The following is a 13,132-nucleotide window of genomic DNA, read 5'->3' on the forward strand; positions in this document are numbered from 1 at the left end:
CATTATAAACAAGTAAGGCTCATGCCTGGAATGCAAGCATAATTTAAGATCTGAAAGTCAGTTGGCATAAATTACCCATTAAAAGCATAAAGGAGAAAAATCACACAGTCATCTCAATAGATGCAGTAAAAACATTTAGCAAATATCCATTTATGCAAAAACTATCAGCAAACTAGGAATAGAAGGGACTTTCAATCTCAAAAAAGCCAACTATGAAAAGTCTTCAGATGTTTATTAGTGAAGTATTAAACAATTTCCTCCTAAGATCCAGAGCAAAATAACTTTTTTCAATATTGTCCTAGAAGCCCTCGTCAGTGCACTAATCAAGAAGGGAAAATAAAAGCATAAAGATTGAAAAGGAAGAATTAAAACTGTCTCCAGTTACAGAAGAGATGATTGTGTAGGAAATCCTAGAAAATGTTAAAAAAAAAAATAGATAAACTAGAATTTATTTTTTTAAACTTTTTAAAATTGAGTTATAGTCAGTTTACAATGTTGTGTCAATTTCCAGTGTAGAGCACAATTTTTCAGTTATACATGGACATACATATATTCCTTGTCACATTCTTTTTTGCTGTGATCTACCACAAGATCTTGTATATATTTCCCTGTGCTATACAGTATAATTTTGTTTATTTATTCTGAATATGCCTGTCAGTATCTACAAATTTTGAACTCCCAGTCTGTCCCTTCCCACCACCCACCCCCTTGGCAACTACAAGTTTATATTCTATGTCTGTGAGTCTGTTTCTGTTTTGTATTTATGTTCTTTCTTCTTTTTTTTTTTTAGATTCCACATATAAGCGATCTCATATGGTATTTTTCTTTCTCTTTCTGGCTTACTTCACTTAGAATGACATTCTCTAGGGATATCCATGTTGCTGCAAATGGCATTATGTTGTCATTTTTATGGCCAAATAGTATTCCATTGTATAAATATACCACTTCTGCTTTATCCAGTCATCTGTTGATGGATATTTAGGCTTTTTCCATGTCTTGGATGTTGTAAATAGTGCTGCTATGAACATTGGGGTGCAGCTGTCTTTTTGAAGTAGGGTTCCTTGTGGATATATGTCCAGGAGCAGGATTCCTGGGTCATATGGTAAGTCTATTCCTAGTCTTTGATGAATTTCCATACTGTTTTCCACAGTGGCTGCACCAAACTACATTCCCACCAGCAGTGTAGGAGGGTTCACCTTTCTCCACAGCCTTTCCAGCATCTGTCATTTGTGGACTTTGGAATGATGGCCATTCTGACTGGTGTTAGGTGATACCTCATTGTAGTTTTGATTTGCATTTCTCTAATAATTAGTGATATTGAGCATTTTTTCATGTGCCTATTGATCATTTGTATGTCTTGGATAATTGCTTGTTTAGGTCTTCTGCCCATTTTTGGATTGGGTTGTTTGTTTTTTTTATTAAGTTGTATGAGTTGCTTATATATTCTGGAGATGAAGCCTTTGTCAGTTTCATCTTTTGCAAAAATTTTCTCACATTCCGTAGGTTGTATTTTGTTTTGTTTATGGTTTCCTTTGCTGTGCAGAAGCTTGTAAATTTAATTAGGTCTCATTTGTTTAGTCTTTCTTTTATTTCTATTGCTTGGGTAGACTGGCCTAGGAGAACATTTTTGAGATGTATGTGAGATATTGTTTTGCCTATATTTTCTTCTAGGAGATTTATTGTATCAAACTAGAATTTATACTTGAAACTTTCAAGGATATGATTGGAAAGGCCAAAGTAAAAATCAAATGTATTTCTATGTACTGTCAGTAAACATTTGGAAAATATTATTTTAGATGAAATTTATTCAAAATAACTCAAGAATAAATCTGAGAAAAGATTTGCAAGACTTCTACACTGAAAATAGTAAAATATTAGTGAGGAAATTAAAGAGGACTATATGCATTAATTGGAAGTATCAATATTATTAAGATGTCAGTCCTCCCCAGATTTATAGATTTAATGCAATACAAATCAAAATTCTAGTAGCCTTTAGGAATTGACAAAATATCCTAATATTTGATGGAAAAGATATGGAGTACTAGAAACAATTTTGGAAAAAAAAAAAGAAGCTGAAGTCAGCATGGTATTAGCATAAGGATAGACATGTAGACCCATGGAACAGAAGAGAGAAGTCAGAAACAGTAACATTATGGTCAGTTGATTTTAGACTTAAGCATCACTGTAATCCAATGAGATAAGGATCGTCTTTTCAACAAATGGTGTTGGAAGAACTGGGTATGTGCATGGGAAAAATAGTGAGCTTTGACCTCTACCTCCCAGTTTAAAGACAAAACTAATGTACCGACTGAGTCACCGCTGCTGTTAAAGTGCCCCAGCACTGTCTCCTGCAATACAGATTCAAGTGAGATCCACTCCATATTTGTAAGAATTTTATCCTGAAGGAAAAACTTGATAGCAGTGATGCTATCTTCAAGCTGAGCAGGAAAGTGGTGTTGAGGAGCTAGTCTATAGCTTTAAAAAAGAACAATTTATGTAAACAATTTTTAAAAGTACCATTTATGGCTATATCTGTCCATGTAGCTTTCAAATACCAAACAGACACAATTTAACCCCAGGCTTTATTGTTTAATCTTCCTAAAATCAAACCTGAGTGTTCTACTAACTTTTTAATATACGAAAAACTAAAAATTGGTATTAATGTTTTCAACCTTATATCTAAAGTCTGTGGATGGCATCACATGTAAGTAGTAAGGAGAGTGTTATAAACTCCCTGAGAATATAAGCATAAATATTAGTCCAAGTACATTTTGCCCTAGAGATGCTCTATTGCTTATATCATATTCTCAATGTAACTAGCAATCCAAACTTTTTTTTTAAGTACCATGGATTTTTTGAAGGGAGCAGATCTGAGACCGTACTCTAGGCAAGTGTCCTATTTTTTCAAGGTCATTAGATAAAAATTCTACACTCTAGCAATGCACATACCTTATCATGGATAATGTCCAGGAGTTGATTCTAGATAAAAATTTTGAAATATAAATAGTATTTAAATATGCTAGGCAGCTTTCTTGTTTCTGGTAAAATTCATTTGTAAATAAACTGTCACACCATTCCTTCAATGGATACAAATGGACTCCCCCCCCCCCCCCCCCATATACAGGGACCTATAATAACAGGAGAATACTTCTTTTGGCCTGTTTTCAGGGCTACCTTTTTCTTTTTGTTCTTCAGAAGGCTAAAATTTGTGAATATCTGTACTTAACATTAAATGTTGGTGAGATGATTCTTAAATATTTATTATGAATTGTATTTAGAAAATCCTAAACAAAGTATAATTTAAACATACGTATATACCAAAAAGACGTTGGTATCTATTACTTTAAATGCAGTACATTCAGTCTTTTTAGAGCAAAGAACACCACCAGTCATTAGGATTTGATAGACTAAGCCAGACAGAAAAATATCGCTATATTAAAATAGATTTTAAATTGGTAAGATTTAGATTACTTGAAGAGCTATGGAGGTAAAAAGAATATCTCAATGTTATAAATTAGAAATATGCCTGAAAACAGGAAGTTCTTCTTTGTACTAATTAGTAACTGTAATGACAATGATTGCAATCACTGTTTAGATGATCAAATTTTCACTTTAGTTTCCTAAAAACTAAAAAACCACCACCACCACCACCAAAACACAATTATGTCACTATGTCCTCTAAAATTGGATTAGAAGTCTTTAAGATAGTTTTTGTTACTACAGACTAGGGAAGAGGGGGAAGAAAAAATTCCTCCTGAGAATAGCCACTTCAGAAATCCAGACTATATACCAGCACGAGTTAGAACATATTGACCTGTTTTAAGGCATTCTGGTATGCTGTGGCAAAGTGCAAGAATCTTAAGATCACTTTTTTGAGAGTGACTTAAAATTCTCAGCAGATCCCAACCTTTACCTCCTTTATTACTTCCAAATAAGAATTATTCTAATATAAAAAATTTTATTATTAGCCCAATACAGCCTAACATCACAAATATGTTTTGTTTATTTTTTTCCCCTCCTATCTAGCTATGTTACTTGGGGCATAATTAGGGCCTTATAGGACCTGAGTTTTATGTGTCTAGAGCAACAGTTTTTTCCAAAAATGCTCACCCTAGGTTGTCACTCAGAATTTCCCACAATCATAGGAGAGTAATGAGATACTGAACCCCTTTGAGGAATGTTCTGTGTTGCAATGGTGATAAATAAAATACATTAATTTTTAAAAAAATTATATTTGAGGCATAGCTGACTTGACTTGGAAGTCAAATCTCTACTTGATAAAGACAAAAATCACAGTAGCCAAAGAAAAGCATTCTCTTACTCCAATCCCACAACAACAGCATCAAGTTTGTCTGCCATCCATCTGTTCAGGAAGTCAAAAGCCATATGCTCTGAAATGAAGAAATAAATGTCAAAGTACTCCCTGTAGTTAAAAAGCAATATTGCCCTGAACTTGGAAGGATACGTGATTTGAGTGTAACATAGGAACCTTTATTTCCTACCTCTGTTTCTATGCAGAGGGACTTGAATCAGCAGGACACATTCTGCAGTAGAATCTCTTTAGTCAGTCTCTTCAAGGGTAAAAAGATGACTATGCTAATTGGTGTTCTGAGGAACATCTGCCACCTACTGTCTGTACATAAGAATCCTCTCAAGAGCCTTTTGTGGCCTGTTGCATTCTACTGTGCTCTGCTTCTCCAGGCAGCAAGTTTACTAGACACCACAGATGGGATAATCTAACTCAAGTGATGTATCAACAATACCTAAATAATACCTAAATACACATTCTCCAAAACCTTTAGAAATAATGATTATGTTTTGACTTACATTTACCTGAATTTTGTTTATAACTTTTCAATTAGTTCATAATTCAGGGGAGAAAGAAAATAATAGACGTATTGACTCTCTAAAACCATAACACTAAATACTATGGTTCCTCAAAACCTCCATATTCTTTGACATTTAAGACAGAGTCTAAAGAAAAGCAACTAGATTTTGAGAGAGGTTCTGGCAAGTCAGTGTGTGGACTTGGATGTACATACCCATTTTGAAATGCCTGGCACACCAGCCATAGACTTTCCCTCCAGCATAGACAAACGCACACGTGCACACACACACAATAGTACTTTACCTAAACATAAAAGTGTGAGTAAGAGTTTTCTTGAAGTAAGTGGGAAGGGCATTCTAGAGCACAGAGAAAGATTTATGAGAATACATGTGTTTGGGGAACGACCAGCAGCTTAATATGGTAGAAACAAAATTACAGGGAACAGTACTGGCAAGAAAAAGTTAAAGAATGTGAGAACCTGGAAATGTGAACACTATTGTAAAGGATTTAGACATTTATTTTATACAGTGATGAGAATCACGGAAGAATTTAGACAAAGCCTTCTGGTCTGGTCATATGACCAGACCTGCATGTCAGAATGATCCAGAGCACTAAATGTAGAAAATAAAATAAAGTTGAGCAGGGAATAGGTAGAGACATCAGAAAGGAGTATCTGCAAAGGATCATGAAGTAACACAAATGTGTTAATGAGGTCAAGATGTTCAGAAGTGGAATGAATGGGACATGGTAATTTAATGTGGGTGTTAAGCAACAGTAACTAGTTGACCATAATTGTTACTTACTGAAAGCATTCAAGAGGATGAGATGTTGATTTGGATGGGTGGTGGTTTTTTAATTTGTTTGTTGTCTAAGGCTGTTTGGATATAAGATAATGAATTGTGTTTGGTCATATTGAGGTTGAAATGTCTGTGGTTAATCCAGTCATAAATGTCTAATTGATAGTTGTATCTATGGATCCAGAACTCAGGAATCACATAAGAGAAGGAGATTCAGAACTGGATGTTAGTAGCACGTGGGAATTTGGAGAAGATGAGGGACTGGAAAACAGAGTACATAGAGTCATAATTGGAAGGTCAGGAAAGAGTTCTGGGGGACAAGAATATTCATGAAGAGTAGATATGGAAAATCTGTTATTTTGTTCATTTTGTTTTGTTTTTAAGTCGGGGAAGAGAGAGAAAGAGGGACTGACTGGGAAAACGACTGGCAGAGGAAATCTAGGGGATATTTTGTCATAAAAAACAAAGGGAAGGGCAGTGGATGTCAAAGAGGAGAAAAGAGTGGTGTTCATCAAATGCAGTGGATTATGGACCTTCAGGAATTAATTAAAGGTGGGAAAACAAGGAAATAGGGAAGGACTAGAGCCTCTATGTATAGAAATGAATCTGGGAAGGAAAGCAAAACGATAAGGGACTAATCAGGGAGAGGAATTCATGGTCAAGTAGGGAAAGTTTTTTTGAGATAAGAATGTTTAGGATACAATAACATGCTTAGGAGGAATCATTTCAGAACTAAAAAACAAAAAATATTAAGACAGAGGATTTATAGAGATACTCTGATGAAGTCAAATAATAGGATAAGAGCTGTATGATAGCAAAAAAAAAGTAGAAAGACTAATTTTGTCAAAAGAAGAAATGCCTCTTCCTCTGTGAGTATTAGAAAGAAGGAAGCTAGAGGTAGGTATAGCTGGTAACAAATTTATAGAAAGGAGGATTGAGCTAAGGATGAAAGATTCAAAAATTTGAGGGCACACAATCCCTCGTATCTTCTGTTTCCTGTCAAATAGCAATAAGATTGATCTGGTTGACTGGGAGGCACTAGGAACCTGGAGTGACACAGACTTGGAATCTTTATGGAGAAAAATGAGAGACAGAGCTGACTAGACACTCTGAACAGTTTTTGAGCCAGAACACAGCTACAGGCGGCATTGATCACCAGAGTCTAGCACAGTGTGATGTCTGGATCAGCAGCACCAACAGTAACTGGAGCCTAATTTATAACTTGAAATGCAAATTATCAGGCCCCACCATAGACTTACTGAGTCAAACAATCTTTTAACAAGTCTTCTATGCTGATTCTGAGGCACTAAAACTTGAGAAGCATTATCTTAAAGACTTTATACCTTACTGGCAGTAGAAAACAACGATTCTTCTCTTCCTTGTCCTAGTGTGTGCTTTGGAATTCACTTTTTCAGGTTCTTTCAAAAGCTTTGAGAAGGAAAACAATTTTTATAAGGATTTCTGAAACATATGCAGAACACCTGCTTCCCTAGATATTATAAAATTCACCTCTGAATCACATCCCTCAGGAGTGTTTACTTTTACTGCATCATGTTACATGCTTCTAGAATTGCTTTTACTAATTATATGCTTGGAGTCATACTATCTGCCTAAATGTATAAGGATGTTTATAAAAATCAATAGCTGACTGTAAGGAGTTTTAAGATGTTCATCGTATAATAGAAAATCTTTTCCTATGGCCAGAGTCTCATTTCAGCTTTGGAAATTGTCGTTTCGTGTTTTATACCTTGTTCATTTTTCACTTTATAGACTAAAAAGAATAAAACAAACATGATAGGGGGGCCCTGTTTCCCTTGGCCTTCTACATTTGCCCCCTTAGTTTTACTATATTACTACCTACCTTCCCTACCCTCTGAATTTTGAGTAGCTGGCAAGACATAAGGCTTGCAAAAGCAGTAATATTGTGATGGTTTTCAGGATTCTACCAGTCAAATCAGGCAAGGATCATCAACACAGGACCCATCTCCACCCATGAGTTTTCATTAAAGTTGAATGTACTAAAGGGGGTGGGTATAGCTGAACTGGTAAGGTGCATGCTTAGTATGCACAAGGCCCTGGGTTCAATCCCCAGTACCTCTTCTAAAAATAAATAAGTAAACCTAATTACCTCCTAGCCTGCCCCATTGAAAAAAAAAAACCTAAAAAAACCCATTTTTTTAAGTTGAATATGCTGCTTGAGCTGAACCTAAAAGGACATACACTCAATTTTCCCCAACCTGTAAAAGAAAAAAAAATGATAAAACCATCATCCTTCTTCAATTGAGGAGTCCTGTGGTCTTCAAGTGCCCCTCAGGCCCATCCACTGAATAAAATCTTTAACCTCTATTTGAGTCACCCAATCATTTTCTTTGGACAAGTCACTGTGAAATTTGTAGCTGATAATATGTTTTTTTCCGCAATATGTTAGTTGTCAGAAAACTGGGGAGGAGAAAACTAGAAAGCCAGAATTGCAGCCTAATCATTTCAGCGTTCTGTGTATTAATGAGTCTTCGTGCCTTCTTAATTTTCCATGCTTATTGTCTCTTTGACTAATCTTCAATGCTAATATTTGTTTAAGTGTAGCTTGCTATATTTCATATATCTTCATAAGGTTCTCAAACTATTTAGAACCAAATTAAACAGAAAAAAATGAAAGAAAACAATTAAATGCATTTAAAAAGTAATTTATTACCTGTGTATCTTTGCTCAATTCTATTCATTTATTTAATTTTATTATTTGGGTCTCCCTATACAGCACCAATCTATGATAGCTTTCCAGAATTTTCATAAAGGTAAATTTCTACATGTTTTTATTTTGAATCTGCTGTATATGCTTCTTAGAATCATTACCAGAGATAAGTAGGCAAACTAGACTAGGGAAGAGCTTATTCTAACTTAGGTCTATTTTGTGCTTTCCTTTTTGAATAGAGACTAGTGACCATTCTAAGCTTTACCACTGTTAGCATTATTTAGGAGTACCTACAAACTTGATCTTCTAGCAACCAACAACATATGCTTCTGATTTGCATGTAAAACATCTGTATCACTTCAGTGTTTCTGCTCCTGAATATATTCTGATCCCAAAGATAAAAAGTTTTACGATTTGATTTGTGTTCACATCCTACTTTCATTTGCTATAAGTTCATTCAGTATAAAAACTGAGAAGAAAATACTTACCAAAAAGTAAAACAAAACAAAAACAGAAGTCACAACCTCCATGATATTTTAATCAAACATATGTCTAACTCTCTATTGAATATCTAATATTTATAGCTATATGTATACATATTATACATATAAGTTTGCATATATGCATGGATACATAATTAGGTATATTTATATTCAATATTGAATAGTTCCTATATCAAAATCAGATAGCCAGTTAGACTTTTTCCTTATATGATGAACTTACTGAAACTTCCAAAACAAAAAGCATCACTGTGAATATTGATTACAGCTCATCTTGGGATTTCTGACTTTCTCTTTGGCAAGTACAAATGTACTGGAATGTCATTAAATTTTGTATCAGTCATGGTGAGGTTTTCATCTGAAAGTGGATGGGTATAATCCAGCCTAAACATCATGGAAATAAACTCTTCATATCTCATAATACCTATATTTTCAAAACACTTAGCCTGTAAGAGCAAAACAAAATTATAAATATTTTCATCTTCAAATAAACGTTAAATGCATCTAAAGAGGAAATAAAAGAAGAAAACTTTAGCAAAATAAACAGAAATAGGATGTTTCTAAAAATTATTCCAAAATAACATTGTATTGATTTATTGCATAAACTTATTGCCTTCAAATATCTCAAGTATTCTATATTTTAGATTAATAATTAAGTCATTCAAAAGCTGTCAATTTACTGGTAGCTTTTTTTAAATACCTGTTGTAATTATTTCTTAATTATAAATTTTTGTCTGAAAAATGTCCAGGTCTTACAACTATCATTTTTTTCTTTTCTTTTCTTTTTTTTTTGTAGGCATGCTGTCATATTTTTATTTTTTTATTGTGCATTTCACTTAATCCAAAATTTTATGACCACACTGCTAATGATTCAAATGTCCTGGTTTTCCTCTCCAAATAGACTCCTGTTCTTTGTCCTCCACCCCTACTCCCACAATCCCCTATTTGATATCATTTAAAAAAAGCTCTTTTAATATTTCTAACCAGCTTCTCTAGGACCTTTGTGACATGTCACTATACAGTTTACTCAAAGGAAAAACCTTAAAAATGACATGGTCAATAGTACACTAAGCAGCCTTTATTACTACGGTTATTCCAGAGAGTTTAAGGTATTACAGGGTCTTGGAGAACATTTAACCCTCATACTTTAATGATGAGGAAGTATGCCTAAACTCTTAAGTTGCAGCCAGTAAATGTCAAAGCCAGAATTGCCCCCATTTTTCTAGACCATGCTTTTTTACCACCACTTACTGGCTATATGATCTTAAACAAATTACTCTCTGTACTTCAGTTTCCTTGTCTGTACAGTTCTAATAATAAATCCCTCAATGGGTTGTAGTAGGTGAGTTAGAACTTCTTATGCACACAAAAAGTGTGCCTGGCACACCGAAGTATTCAATGAACCTTGTCTTATTTTATAATTCTTCACTAAGAAGAATTCTTAAGTGTTTTCATGCTAATTGAACATAATCAAGTAGAATATCCCTTAATGTAAGTTTTTGGTAAATGGGTAAATGAAGCTAATTTTTCATTTTGTTGAATTGGTATTTAAAAGTTAGATTTTTGGCAAATTGCCTTGTTTCTCATTTCTCAGATATTTTCTGGTTTTGAACAGATACTTAAGTATTTTTGAACAATAACAAAAGCTGCCACTTTAGAGATTATTTTACTAGAAGCTTTAGCATTCATAATCTTTAATTCTCAGAGCAGTTCTGTTAAGTGTTTATTATTAGTATTGCCATTTTATAGGTAAAAAATATACATGAGTTAAGGAAAATTTTCAGGGTTGGGAATGTTTTCTTCTATAAAACTCTGCCTTCCAATTTAACATATAAATACATGGTAATGCATTTATTTTTCAAAGGCCACTTTATCAAAAACTTAAATTTTTATATCCCCTTTATATATTAAAAAGTTAATCTTTCTTAATGGTATAACAACTTTGAGTTACAAAATTCAGTACTGACAAGAATAAAATCGTTTTTATTTTATTTTATTTTATTTATTTTATTTAAGAAAAGCCAATGATTGTTACTTTTACTAGAATAATCTTTAAAGTAATTATGTGGATGCTTTTCTTATTTTTTTTAAATAAAGGGTAACCCATCTACAATATCAGATACATAAAGTGAATAATTTTATTATAGATGAACAATGTGAGGATAGTTTTTAGCTGAGAAAGTGAAAGTCAAATTTTAGAGTTGGATGTTCTGCTATTATTGTAATTTTGATGATAATATCAGTGTCAGTCACTGAGTTTTAAGACATAACTAATCAAAAAAGATAATTTCACAGTTTGTTGGAGCTGACACTTGCTTACCCACATATTCTTTCATTTTATTAAATCAAGGAGTAAAAGCATTGGAGAAAGAGACAGTAATGGCAAACGTAAGTCTCTAAAAGTGATCAGAGAGAAAAATATAAGAATTTAACAGACACAGGTAGGAATTGGCTGTGGTTTCACAGGACTGTAGTCTGCTGTACAAAGCACCGTGGAACAGCCTCTCCCTCTTATAATGTGGATTACTCTCTCTTCCCTGATCATCTTCTGCTGTTTTTATTTTCTCCTTCAGCTTCCTATTGGTTATTCTCATTAAAGAATCTTTCTGGTTGCCCAGAAAGAATACTCATTTTGAAATGGGGTAGACCTGGGTTTAAATTCTGAAGTTGTCACCTTATAGCTGCATGAGCTTTTCTGAGCATATTTTTCCTCCTCTAGAAACTGGTAAAATAACTGGAGGATAATGAGGATGAGTGGAGTTAATATTATAGAAAGTTTATACATTGTAAGAGCTCAAAAATGTCAGCTTCAAACCACATCTCCCCCTTGCCAAGGAGCTTGAACTCAGTCCTCCCTGTGGAATCCCTGAAATCCAGCAGTTTAGAAATGAAAATGGTAAATGGAAGCTATTGAGATAGTAAGAGCTCTAAATTGACATCAAACAGGTACAAACATCAGTGATCTGTATCTATAACCTATAAGATAATTATGGAACTAGACTGTCCCTAAAAACTCAATTGTAATTCAAGTTATCAAATAAATTTCAAAGCATTTATTTATGTATGTCACAATATATGATGTCTTTACATTTAGACATAAAATCCTTGCAAGAATTCTCTCTCTTTTGCAAAGATGTAGCAACTTTTATTTACTTAATTTTATGTCATCCATTTATTCTAATAAACAAGCAATTTTAAAACAGTAATTAATAGAAAGTTCATAAGCACTGAGTTTTAGTCAACAAGGCATCCCAATAACCAGGAGAAAAAAAATGTTAATCTTACCATAAATGTACAGGTTTTAGTAATTATATCCAAGGCTATTACTTCCCAGTGCTCTTCCATGTTGCCCGATGTGGGTATATAAATATGAGAGGCAAAGAGAACACACAGTAACCCCAAACAGAGAGCTTTGAATCCCATACTGTCCCTTTTTCCAGTCTCTTCACAGTGCTGAGATTAAAATTTTTTCGTAATTACTGAATAATAAGTAGCAGAACGAACAAAGACTAAGAATGCTTTCAGGTAATATTATCATCTGAAAAACAAGAGGCTAATTTTTAATGTAAACAGTACAGCATCAGTAGAAACTTGTGAATACATAGACTCTGAGATATACGTAACACGTCAATTCCTATTTATATTATTAGCAGACGGTTAAAAGTTCCCACAGTGTTTCTTCACCCTGTGATGCTATCATCAGTCCAAAACAGATTTGTTATCAAGATCCTAATCAGTGCCTAAATGACATCTCTAAATAAATCACGAAGTACACTTTGTGATTGGTTTGTTGCAACATTTTGTAAGAAGTTAAAAAAAAAAAAAGCTGTTATCTAGTCAAAATCCAGGGTAATGCTGTTAGCATGGGTTACAAACCATGTAAACAAAACCTGCTTGTAATGGACCAAGCTTTGGGCCAAAAGATAGGGGGTGTAGGGTCTTGTCCAAGCTCTACCATTCATTAAGCTGGAACTTTTTATTAGACTGAAGTACCACAAGTCTCAATAAAAGCATGTCAGAAACCAAACAGGTTTTCTTTTTTTTCTCAAGGGTTATATAGTGACTTTGTTCATATGGTTAAGTGGTATTTAAAATTAATCTAACCAAGGATTTAGCCTAGAGTGGCAGGAAACATCACGTACAGATATTGGACTCATACCTGCTGCATCCTGAGGGCCTGAGAGAGACCTGCCCATAAAGCTGGTCACCAGGAGGTTCTTTAGAGATGTGAGGAACTGGAGATTTTCTGTTTGATGTGTCAGGACCTAGTAAATAGATGAACAGTCACAGATCAGTAAACCCACAATTCTCAGGCTTA

The 13,132-nt window shown here is 34.0% G+C and overlaps 1 long non-coding RNA gene across 1 annotated transcript; it reads right to left on the reverse strand.

Annotated features, from left to right (window-relative positions):
- Positions 1–3,868: 3,868 nt before the first annotated feature.
- Positions 3,869–12,477, reverse strand: LOC116665738. Its single transcript, XR_004322389.1, has 3 exons — positions 12,100–12,477; positions 6,969–7,053; positions 3,869–4,391 (listed from the first exon to the last, which is right to left on the reverse strand). It is a non-coding gene; the product is annotated as an uncharacterized LOC116665738 (long non-coding RNA).
- Positions 12,478–13,132: the final 655 nt, after the last annotated feature.

Source organism: Camelus ferus, chromosome 1 (assembly GCF_009834535.1).
Source record: "Camelus ferus isolate YT-003-E chromosome 1, BCGSAC_Cfer_1.0, whole genome shotgun sequence".
Lineage (NCBI taxonomy): Eukaryota > Metazoa > Chordata > Mammalia > Artiodactyla > Camelidae > Camelus > Camelus ferus.